This window comes from Leptidea sinapis, chromosome 21, assembly GCF_905404315.1.
Source record: "Leptidea sinapis chromosome 21, ilLepSina1.1, whole genome shotgun sequence".
Taxonomy (NCBI): Eukaryota; Metazoa; Arthropoda; class Insecta; order Lepidoptera; family Pieridae; genus Leptidea; species Leptidea sinapis.
In genome coordinates, this window is record NC_066285.1 from 12,593,627 (window position 1) to 12,606,451 (window position 12,825).

The window sequence follows — 12,825 nt, forward strand, 5'->3', positions numbered from 1 at the left end:
TGGGCTAACATAAATAGATACACATCCGACCCTTGATTTGTGTCCCGTTGGGTGACTTTCTGCGGCTGTGAACCGTCTTTTAGGCCGCGCCCGTTTCGCTGGATAAAGCTTTTTAAACTACCGGCACAGAGGATGTTAAAACATCCGGGTGTTCCACCCACTAAAGTGGCGTGACATAATTATCCACCCACTAAAGTGGCATGACATAATTATGCGCCCTACTTCAGGGCCTTCATACGAAATGTATTTTCCTCCTCTCGAAATAAATAGTGGTCCTAATGGTAATAAATATCCGTTTATTGATAAGCTGAAACGTAAATTAGTCAAGCTATTGGGCTTATCAGTCTATGGCCGTCAGTCAAAGTAGCCGATAGTGGAAACGATAATATAAATGTTAGTCTAGGTATATAAATCTAACTCTGCTCGCTTTTTCAAATTCACAATTGTGTTTTGTTGAATGATTGATATAATATCTTAAAATCCTCTATATATTTCATAAAATATATTTGCGGTACCTCGAGACTTCCACGAAAACCGAAATTTATAATACATATGACAGTCCAGTACGATAACTCACGAGCGAATGAACCTATATTGGCCGCGTGCAACGCAGAGCAGCTCGAATTGTCGGGAAGTGAGTCCAAGAGATCACTTGGCGTTGCGTAGATACGTCGCTTCTTTGTGTGTCTTCTACAGCATTTACCACGGTGAGTGTTCCGAATAGCTGTTTCACCTGATTACTGCCGCCAAATTCCATCTTCGCATGACACGCCACAAATTAGGATATCATCCCCACCATAGTGCGGTTTTCAAGGAGCTTTCTTTCACGTATTACAAAGCTGTGGAATGAGCTTCCTTGTGCGGTGTTTCCGAGACAATACGACCTGGGTACCTTCAAAAAAGTGCATACACTTTTCAGGCCGGCAACACTCCTGTGATTAGCACCAGGTACGAGACCCGTACTCGTTTGTCCTCCTTTTCCATGAAAAAATAGTAATAAAAGTGAACGCATTGTTTTATAAGCGTTCACTGGGTAGCAAGCATCCTTCGGGTTAAGAATGTAATCTACAGAGGATCAAATCACATATCATCCATAAATTTTGGTAGAAATAAAATTTGTATATGTACTTACCTAATCAATCTTTAGAGACTGTGCGTTTGGCAATTAAATAAAACAACTGCTTGACTGTGAGGAATATGTGGAAGATATATGGAAGATATGATTTGTTAAAAAGTTACACGATATATATACAAACTTCTTAAAACTAGTTACCCAATTACAATCGTTACTTAAAAAATATTTACAAGTTCAGAAAATACACACCAATACTAGAGCTTACATTTTAACCAATAGTAAAACGTTTCATTCAATAAGATTTGAGAATAATATTATGTGTTCTATCATGCTCTAAAACTAATGCTATCGCAGTTTGTGTAAACTCGCGTCGAACCTCGATCATACGATGTCAATGAGCATTCCGCACCTACGGCTGTTGCTCATTGATTAAAATTGCATGAATAGCGATCGACCCCCGAGTCCCGAGTTCGATTCAGGCAGGCAACGCGAGCACACGTGCCGCGTTATCTGTCCTCCTTCGAATATTTTTATTACCTGCGTTATCGCACTATCTGTTCAGGCCACCTGGGCTAGCTATTGTTATCGCGCGCTATTGTTCGGGACTCTTTGAGTCTCGCACCTGTTACGTTCCTTCGCGGAACGTAGCTTAGTTATTATCAGTGTTAATTACCCGGTTTTAAGATCGTGTTAGTTAGCATCTGTGCTGTGTTTCGCGATTCTGCACGCTAATCGTGTGTGTTTGTGAGTTGCAGTTCGTGCCGTGTGTGTCTTCTCCGCGGGGGCCTGCATAGCGTGCATAGGGGTTCCGGCCCAGCCTGTCTACATCCAGAAAAGCTAAGTCTTAGGCTTACTTAGTATTATTAATTTCTTTTAATTTTGCATATTTTATTATTATTAATCTTATTTATTAATGTGCAAGTGTACAACTTAACTATAGTTGTCCACTTAATTATTATATTCCCCCTCTGCCTGACTCGGGCAGCGGGGGTTGTTGCCCGCCCAACCTAGTTAATATATATGACAACCATGGCTTCACCAATGGTTCCCGACGAGGGCTTCTTCAGTGCTCTCTTAGATAGTTTATTTTCGGAGAAGATCGCTCCCCTTATTAGAAAAACAATAGATCAGACAGTGGATCCCGCTTTTAGAGTGAAATCCAACAAATATAACTCATCGTCTGACGTTTCGGGTTCCGACGGGGAATCCGAAATGGAACTAGGTAATGACTCCGACGCAAGCTCCGTAGCTTCGGTCAAACCAAGGAAAGTGATCACCCGATCAGCCCGTCCGCCTGTCTTTCAGGCGTACTTTGACGCGCAGGCGACCCCTAAGGTCCCCGCGGTCAGTCCTGACCGCACGGAAGCCCGTCAGGCTTCCAGTGCTTCACCGGCCCAGCCGGAAACCGCTCTACCGTCGAGAGCGGAGAGTGTCGCGTCGGATGCTGACGGCTTCATCACCGTCAGTCGCAAGAAGAAGCGCGGTCGCGAATCGCCTTCTCTTGATGGCACACCCGCCAAGAAAGCCGCGGCCACGACTGGCTCCACTCCCGCGCCCGCGCCCGCTAAAGCCCGCGTACCGCCTCCGACCAAGCGCCCGCCTCCTATTTTTATAGGAGACCGAGGCCGCTGGTTGGTTATCAAAAATAGGATCCCGAAGACGCTCTCCTTCCAGGCGAGGGCGTACCAATCTCTCATCAAATTAGAGACCAAAGAGGTAGCGGACCACCGCGCCTTGACATCCCTTCTTAGAGAGCTGAGTGTGGGTTTCCACACGTACGCCCTGCCTGAGGAGAAGCGTCTGAGGGTCGTTATTAGGAACGTCCCCAGAGAGTTAGACGAGGCCGACATTCTGTCGGACCTCAAAGAGCAGGGTTTCCCTGCACACGAGGTGCACTGTATGCGCGGAACCACCAACAAACAACCATTTAACATGGTTCTCGTCGTCCTCGACCTCACGCAAGAGGGAAAGGAAATTTTTAACATAAAATCGGTTTGCTCCCATCAGGGCATCCGGGCCGAAGCTCCTCGCGCATCTCTCAACCGCGGGGGGCCTGATCAGTGTCACAGATGCCAGTTATACGGGCACTCGGCACGCAACTGCGAACACACCCCGAGGTGTGTGAAATGCCTCGGCAAACACGGCACGCCGGAGTGCCCTCGACCAGCGCAATGCGCGGAGCCCCCGGCCTGCGTCTTGTGCGGGGAGAAGGGGCACCCCGCGAGCTATCGCGGGTGTCCCAAGGCACCCAAACACAAGCGTCACCCAGGGCGCCGCCAGCCGCAAGGCAGAGCAGAGAAGGTGGAGTTCACTCCGACCTTCAAACCTGCGCCGCCTCCGAAGGTAAACGCCTGGGCGAGGTCTCCTCCGGCTGCCAACGCTGCCACAGAGGCCACTCTCGCGGCCCCCGCGCCCCTCCGGCCACCGCTAGCGTCCCGCCCGGCGGCGTCGGTCGACCGCGACCGAGGCCACCGGCGCCCGCGTCCGCGGCAACAGGTAACAAAGGCGGCGGCACCTTTGCCTTCATGTTCGAACTGTCAGAGCTTTTCGACATAGATGAAATCACAGCCCTGGCCAGCAGGCTCGAGGCTGTCCGGGACGACCCGCCGTCGCTCCTGCAAGTTATGGCAGACAACGGCAAAATATTCCGTGCCCTCACCGATATAGGGCGAAAGTATAAAAACATTCGCGATACCTAATTACGTAAGCGGACGGGTTAAACCACATACGCTCCGTATAGCGTATTTTAACGCCCAAGGCCTTAAGCCTCAACTAAACTTGGTGAAGGAGTTCGCTCACGAACATCAATTAGACCTATTCTTAGTGCAAGAGACATTTCTAAAACCACGTATACGCGATCCGCGTATCGCTAATTATAACTTAGTCAGGAATGATCGCACCACCCGTATGGGCGGCACCCTCATTTATTTTAAAAGGTCTCTACACTGTATACCTATAGATCCTCCGGTCCTCACTAACATCGAGGCCTCTGCCATCTGGGTCAGTATGGCGAATCACCAGCCGATCACTGTTATTTCAGCTTATCTTCCGCCGAACAAACAAATATTAGACACAGATATAGAAGCATTACTCGGCCACGGGGCCGCAGTCATAGTGGGCGACGATCTTAACGCCAAACACTCCAGCTGGAATAGTAGAGCCACAAATAGAAACGGAATTTTATTAGATTGTCTCACAGACACGCTGAACTTTTCAGTAATAGCACCCGACGAACCAACACGTTATCCGGATAACGTCGCGCACCGACCCGACATTCTAGACGTTGCGTTACTTAAAATCGTAACGCTCAATGTAAATTCAATCGAGGTTTTTCACGAATTAGAGTCAGACCACCGGCCCGTCGTCCTAAATCTAGGCCCCCGGTTAACTTTCAACCACCGACGAAACAGTGATCGACTGGCAACGGCTGGAAAAGGATCTCGAGTCTATCAAGTCCGACGACCTTGACCGTATACCGGACGTCATCGACTCGGTCGACACGGCTCACAGTGCTATCTCTCATGTGACGTCACATATACAGAATAGGATCAAGGCCTGCTCCAGGCAGGTTCCGACGATGCAACCGCATCGCCTAAACCTGCCTCCAGAGGTCAGGAACTTACTCACACAGAAGCACAGAGCCACTAGACTTTACGACAGGTATCCGTCGGTCGAGAATAGGCGCCACCTCCGCTACCTACAGCGGGTGGTACGGGAACGTATCGCGGAACTCCGCGGCGAACGTTGGGACCGCTTGCTCGGCAACCTTAAGCCATCACATGTGGCTTTCTGGAAGCTGCCTCGCGCGATCAAACAGGAGCCGCCCACTGTCATGCCTCCTTTGGACAGACCGGGACTGCAGCCGGCGCTCGATGACGATGAGAAGGCTGAATGCCTCGCCGATAGTCTCGAGAGTCAGTGCTCTCCAAATGCAGCTGCCGACCCGACACACGTTGACGAAGTTGATCGTGAAGTTGAACGTCGCTCCGCTCTGAGCCCTTCAGGCGATGTAATAAAACCCACCTCTTACGAAGAGGTGAAGCTAATCATTAAGGAGCTTCACTCCAAGAAGGCCCCGGGGCCCGACACTATAAACAATAGGGTTCTTAAAATCCTACCCTCGACTCTTATTACTTTATTGGTTACCATTTTTAATATTCTATTGTCTAATAGCGCGTTCCCCGAACAATGGAAGGATTCCATTGTTATCGGTATCCCAAAACCCAATAAACCTAAAGCTAATCCGAGTAGCTATAGGCCTATTAGCTTAATTAACTCGATCGGGAAACTTTACGAAAGATTAATTCTCGCGCGTCTTAATCATTACATCGCGGAGCTTAACCTGATACCCGACATACAGTTCGGATTCAGAACCGCTCACTCGTGTCCCCAGCAGGCTCACCGACTCACCCAGTACATTCTCATACGGCGTCAATTTCACGCCACCACGGCAGCCGTGTTTTTCGATGTCGCGAAGGCATTCGACAAGGTATGGCACAACGGATTAGTATTCAAGCTGTATCAACTGGATCGGAGTGCCAGACAGGCTCGTGCGCATCATACGAGCCTACCTTACTGATCGCTCCTTCCGATATCGAGTAGAGGGCACCCTATCCTCACCCAGACCATCAGGTCTGGCGTGGCACAGGGTTCAGTCCTCTCTCCCACTCTTTTCTCGCTCTTCACGAGCGACATTCCCAAGTTTCCGAGTGTCCAGCTCGCTCAGTACGCTGACGATACGGCACTCTACGTTCAATAGAGCGGAGCCAACTCCGCTCTATTGAACCGCTCAACCTTGAGCAGGAACATTAAAGTACTTCAAGCCGCCGTCGATGAACTAGGCAACTGGTTCAGAAAATGGCGGGTTGAAGTGAACCCCACCAAGAGTGCAGCGGTACTCTTTGGTAACGCGAATAGCATCCGCGCTAAAAAACGACCGACCGACGTCATTTAATTATATGAAACACCCATACCGTGGGTGAAGGATTACAAATACTTAGGAGTCACGTTCAACAGCAATATGAACTTCAAGAAACATATTGATACGGTATGCAATAGAGCCCGATTTGTCCTCAGTCGCCTTTATCCACTTGTGTGTGGGCGAAGCAAACTTCCGCTCAAACACAAAGTGACGCTGTACAAAACCATCGTACGGCCCATACTGTCATACGCAAGCGTCGTTTTCGCGCACACCCGACCGAGCTACTTACGTCGATTGCAAGTAGTTCAAAATAAATTCACGCGCATGGCAACCGGAGCCCCGTGGTTCATCCGAAACGTTGACCTTCACCGCGACCTAGAGCTTCCGACGATAGCTCAACACTTTAAAGAGATCTCGCGACGCTTCTTTGACAAGGCGCCTAACCATCCCAACATCTTGGTTAGGAAGGCATGCGGGTACACCCCCCTTCACCATAGTCTCAACCCAATAAGACGTCCCAGACACGTAACGGTAGACCCGAATGACGACATCACCATCGCGAACGCGACACCCACACAAACACCGACACAGACACGCACACACCGCCTTCGCAGGCGTAGGCGCGGTCAACCACCGCAAACCACTGGCACTCGTACTCTGACGATGGCCAGCGGCCCGCACCCTAGATACACCACACATTGTTTTGATACCCGACGAGACGTTAGTCCTCGTCCTGTAATCGCTTCACTACACTCACTCACACACGAACTGACTGACGGACTGAAATACACCACTTACACAATCACAAACACACTCCACAAACAGACACAAACACAAACATACATGCACACTAACATTTACACTACTTACACACATACAAACATACATACATACAATCATAAACACACACACACACACTTAGATACATTACACAAAACATCACCACACTCGCCGGCGAGTGTGTTCTAATCACCTTTTCATCTTTCATCTTCATTTCATCTTCATTTTCATTCTCTCTGCTTCCCACAAGCACACAGCCGGTCTGAGGTTCGAGTCTCCTTAGGAGACGCCCCGCGGCTGTTGTTGCGTAGTCTTTGCGGCCTCCACGGCCCACGTCCTACTTCGCTGTGAAAGCCAGAGCTGCTAACAGCACAGAGGAGGTTTTAGTCGGTATGGGGTGTCCGCTTACGCGGACACTCGAGTCCGACATATTACTAATTCGTAACAGTATTTCCTCCTCTCAAAAAAAAAAACCCCGAGTCCCGACGCTTCATTCGAGGACGCTCGGCCTTGCTGTGCGGTTGTGTAACGCGGAGCATATGATTGATCACGTGAGCATATCTGCGATCGTCGAGACAAAGTATGGTGCTTGAAACTTCACTGAGATGACTAAACTGGTGATCTGTATGATTCTATGAGTTGATGTACAGCATTATGAAATGGTTCTTATCAGAGCTAATATTACGTTATACAAAATAAAATGTTCTTGTCAGAGCTAATATTACGTTATATAAAATAAAATGTTCTTGTCAGAACGAATCTTTCGGCATAAGCTTATTACAGTTATTATGCACGATTACTATTTCTACGATCTATAATGCTACGTTACAAGTTAGATATTAGACATTTGTATTAATTGATATTATTGGTTGTAGGTACAGCTACAGGAGTCCCCTTCAAGTGAAACGCACCGGCAACTTGATGTGTCGGCCTGTCCTTGACATTTTGATAGGCTGGGACGTCAAGTTGTTCGTAGGGTCCGGTAACGTGGTATTTTGGGTATTGGTGGTATGTTTGTTAGGTATGGTATCGGTAAGGTTTTGGGTAACTTGTACAGGTAAAGGTAATGAATATAATGTATTGTTTTCTTCAGTTTCATTTAATAAATATGCAGGTATTAAACGGTCGATCGATATGTTTGTTTGTCGACCTGGTAACTGAATGGTATAAACTTTACCGCTTCGTTTGATAACACGGTACGGTCCTTCATATGGTGTTTGTAATGGTGGTTTTACTGAATCTATTCTAATAAACACATGACTGCATGTATGTAAGTCTTGATGAACAAAATGTGTTTGTTATTACGATGTGAAGTAGGAGTGTGGTTTATTAGCTGCGATATGGGTACGTAATTTATCAACGTAGGTATGATCCAATGAGGTAGATGATGTATGTGTGTTTATATCGAAGAAATGACTTGGTAGACGAAGGTTATAGCCGTATGTTAGTTCGGCGGCGCTAACGCCTGTGTCCGATCGTATAACTGCGCGCAGGCCTAATAATACGGTTGGTAGTTCATTGACCCATGCACAGGTGTTCGTTAACCTTGAACGAAGGGCTGTCTTCAAGCAACGATGAAAGCGTTCTACCTTTCCGTTACTCTTTGCGTTATAGCTAGTATTCGTATTTCGTATCCGTTAACTCCCATAGTTTTCATGAGGTTGGTAAACAGAGAGCTTTCGAATTGTCGACCTTGATCGCTTGTTAGTGTCGCTGGGCATCCAAATCTTGAGATCCAGTGATTGTATATGATATCTGCAATTGTCTCGGCTGTAATATTGTCGCTAGGGATTGCCTCAGGCCAACCAGTGTGTCTGTCGATCATTGTTATCAGATAACGATGTCCTTGAGCAGAGGTAGGTAGAGGTCCAACAATAACTATGTGTATATGCTGAAAACGATCGCTTGCGTCAAAACATTGAATTTTGCTGACTGTGTGGCGTTGTATTTTACTTTTCTGACAATTTATACAAGTTTTACTCCACTTCCCGATGTCGATATTCATTGATGGCCAAAAGAATTTTTGAGATATTAATTTACGTGATGTTCGTATTCCTGGGTGAGTAATATTATGTACACTATTAAAAATTTGTTTGCGGAATTCTGTAGGTATGTAAGGACGTACATGACTTGTTGATGTTTCGCAATATAATTCTAGGTTCGTGTTAGGTACATTTATTTTCTTGAAGGTTAAGTTTGGTTGTTGAATGAGTTGTGTTATGCTGCTCTTGTGCGATTGCAATCTCGCTGTAGTCGATCGTAGGTGACACTGTTATTGTTTCTATTCGACTTAATGCGTCGGCAATAATATTGTATTTTCCACTGATGTGTCGAATATCGGTTGTGAATTCACTGATGAATAATAATTGGCGCGTTCGGCGTGGCGTTTCGTTTGCAGTATGTGTTTTATTCATAGCGAATGTGAGGGGTTTGTGGTCTGTGAATATAAATAATTCACGTCCTTCAAACATCTTACGGAAATGTTTCACTGACTTATAGACGGCTGAGAGTTCTCTATCATACGCTGAGTATTTCTTCTCCGCCTTTGAGAATTTCTTTGAGAAGTAACCGAGTGGTTGCCAATTATTTTCGATGTATTGTTGTAGGACTGCACCTACTGCATTGTCAGACGCATCGCAGAATATTGCGATAGGGGCATCATGTGATGGGTGAGCGAGTAAGGTAGCTTTGGATATACTATTCTTGCACTCTTCGAATGATTGTGATGCTTCGTCGGTCCATTCAATTATTGTTTTATCACGTTTCTTGACATGGTGTAGGTAAGCGTTTAGCGGAGCTTGTATTGATGCGGCATTCGGTATGTGGTCACGATAGAAATTTAACATGCCTAGAAATCGTCTTAAACCTTCTATAGTTTTCGGTTTTGAATATTCGGTAATGGCTTTAATCTTCTCTTCTGGTGGCTGTATACCGTTTTTTGATACGATGTATCCAAGAAATTTGACTTCCGTTTTGCCTAAGTTACACTTCGCGGTGCGGATAGTGATACCGTTTTCTTCCAATCTTCTAAGAACTGTTCTTAGGTGATCGCGATGCTCAGTCTCGTTTGCTGAGGCTATGAGCAAATCGTCAATGAATGGGAAAACGTAGTCTAATCCACGGAGCACTTCGTGAATAAATCGCTGAAATGTTTGTCCCGCATTCTTCAGACCAGGACACATGCGAGGAAATTCGAATAAACCCATTGGTGTGATGATAGCTGTCTTCTCTATGTCCTGTTCCCTGGTCTTCAATTGTTGGTAAGCGCGGTTGAGGTCGATTGTGGAGAATATTGTTTTGCCAGACAGATGATGGGTAAGTCCTTGACTCTCGGCACTGCATATCGATCGGGTTTGGTTATGCTGTTCAATCGTCTATAATCACCACATACCCGTATATCGCCATTCTTCTTAGGTACTATATGGAGTGGTGAAGACCACTTTTTAGACTTTTACTCGGTCTGCAGAGTCCTTGTTGCATCATGTTTTCGAATTCTTTCTTCACTATTTCATAACGATGAGGTGGAATGGGACGAGCACGGCAATGTAATGGAGGTCCTTGTGTTTCAATATAATGTTCCACGTTAATTTTTGGCGATAATTGCATCGATGTTAATCTCGTGGTACCGGGGAATTCGGCGAGTATCGCGTGGTACGGGGCCTGTATATCGATACTTCGTATTGTGGATGAGGTCGTTGACACTTTGGGCGCGTTGATTTTAAGACTTGTGACGGCATCAATTAATCTTCGATTTTTTTAGTCTACGATAAGTTGATGGTGGTTGAGAAAATCGGCACCTAATATTGGTTTCGTGACGTCAGCTACAATAAACTTCCACTTGTATGGTCGACGGATGTTGAGATCGAGTTCTAATGTTTTCTCACCAAAAGTTGAAATTGTTGTGTTGTTTGCAGCGTACAATTTAAATGGTAAAGGCGTTGCTTTCAGGCCTAGTTTTCTTGGTAGGACGGATATATTAGCACCGGTATCTACTAAGAATGACATCTTTGTTTTCTTGTCTGTGACAAAAAGGCGGTATGAAGTGTGAAGGACGCCGAGTACCGCCGCAGCTAGCGTCCGTTCTAGTTTCCCGATGGCTCTTTCTTGAAGCTGCAGGGCGTAGTACAACGTCGTGCTTCACTACCAAATCGGCGATGGTAATAACAGTAAAGTGTTGGTGAGCTATTGAGTGTGCGGGAACGGTGTTGTGACGAAGTTCTATAGCGAGATGACGAGCGAAATCTGTGGCGATGATAGTGTTGAGATGGCCTTGACTTGAGTTCGGTGACTTCTAGTGATAGTTTTCGTATCTCGTTAATAAGGAATTGTGTGTGATCTACCTGATTTGACGTCGATGATTCTGGACCTGATGCTGGTGGCTGGCTGGAGACGGCTGCTACCTCCTGGATTTGCTCCATCATCGTGTCAGCAAGCAACGCTAGTTCCTCCAGCGTGGACTTCGCGCTGAATGACTCGCTGACGGCGAGCACGGAGCGGACGTGGGCTCGCAGCAGCTTACTCCACATCATGCGGAGGGTGGAGTCGGTAACCTTGTCCCTTGCAAGGTTACGCATGCGTCGCAGTAGCTGTGAAGGCTTCTGGTCTCCAAGCTCCATCTCGGCGAGTAGCTTCTGGAACTTTCGGCTGTCGGATTCTTCATACGCCGATATGAGACGTTCCTTGATTGCTGAATATTGTTTGTCTCTCGGTATGTTAAATAGGATGTCGGAGATTTGTTCGATGTCAGCCTTTTCTAATTGGACGAGCACCATCTGTGTCAGCTGGGCTTGACTCCTCTTGAGATCATCGGTGGCGGCTTCAAAGCTGTGATACCACAATCGCGGATTTTCCCGCCAGAATGGTGGTATGCGCATCGACAGTGAAATGCTGGAGATTTCTGTCGCGGTGGGCGTTGAGAGTGGCTGAGCCTGGTTTGTGTCTTCCATTTCTTCGTCGGGTTGATATTCCTCGAGCAGAGATTCGTCGAACAGGAATTCGTCGTTTCGGCGAGCTGGTGGAGCTGTTCTTCGATGTGTAACCGGACAGAGGTTCGGTGTATTCTGTTCTGGCTTCCGTCCGTCGGTGTTCTTGTTCGGGACCACTTTAGAGACTGTGCGTTTGGCGATTAAATAAAACAACTGCTTGACTGTGAGGAATATGTGGAAGATATATGAAAGATATGATTTATTAAAAAGTTATACGATATATATACAAAATCCTTAAAACTAGTTACCCAATTACAATCGGTACTTAAAAAATATTTACAAGTTCAGAAAATACACACCAATACTAGAGCTTACATTTTAACCAATAGTAAAACGTTTCATTCAATAAGATTTGAGAATAATATTATGTGTTCTATCACGCTCTAAAACGAATGCTATCGCAGTTTGTGTAAACTCGCGTCGAGCCTCGATCATACGATGTCAATGAGCATTCCGCACCTACGGCTGTTGCTCATTGATTAAAATTGCATGAATAGCGATCGACCCCCGAGTCCCGACGATTCATTCGAGGACGCTCGGCCTTGCTGTGCGGTTGTGTAACGCGGAGCATATGACTGATCACGTGAGTATATCTGCGATCGTCGAGAGAAAGTACGATGCTTGAAACTTCACTGAGATGACTAAACTGGTGATCTGTATGATTCTATGAGTTGATGTACAGCATTATGAAATGGTTCTTATCAGAGCTAATATTACGTTATACAAAATAAAATGTTCTTGTCAGAGCTAATATTACGTTATATAAAATAAAATATTCTTGTCAGAACGAATCTTTCGGCATACGCTTATTACAGTTATTATGCACGATTACTATTTCTATGATCTATAATGCTACGTTACAAGTTAGATATTAGACATTTGTATTAATTGATATTTTTGGTTGTAGGTACAGCTACAAATCTATAGCAGTTGAATTGTTATTTAGATCAAAGAAATGGTGCTCATGGATGCCATGTGTACTTTTTATTATTAATTATCTTAGAATTTATACGTCTAGACTCTAGATAGAGCCTCTTGCTGATAGGCAATTTATTAAAACAGGC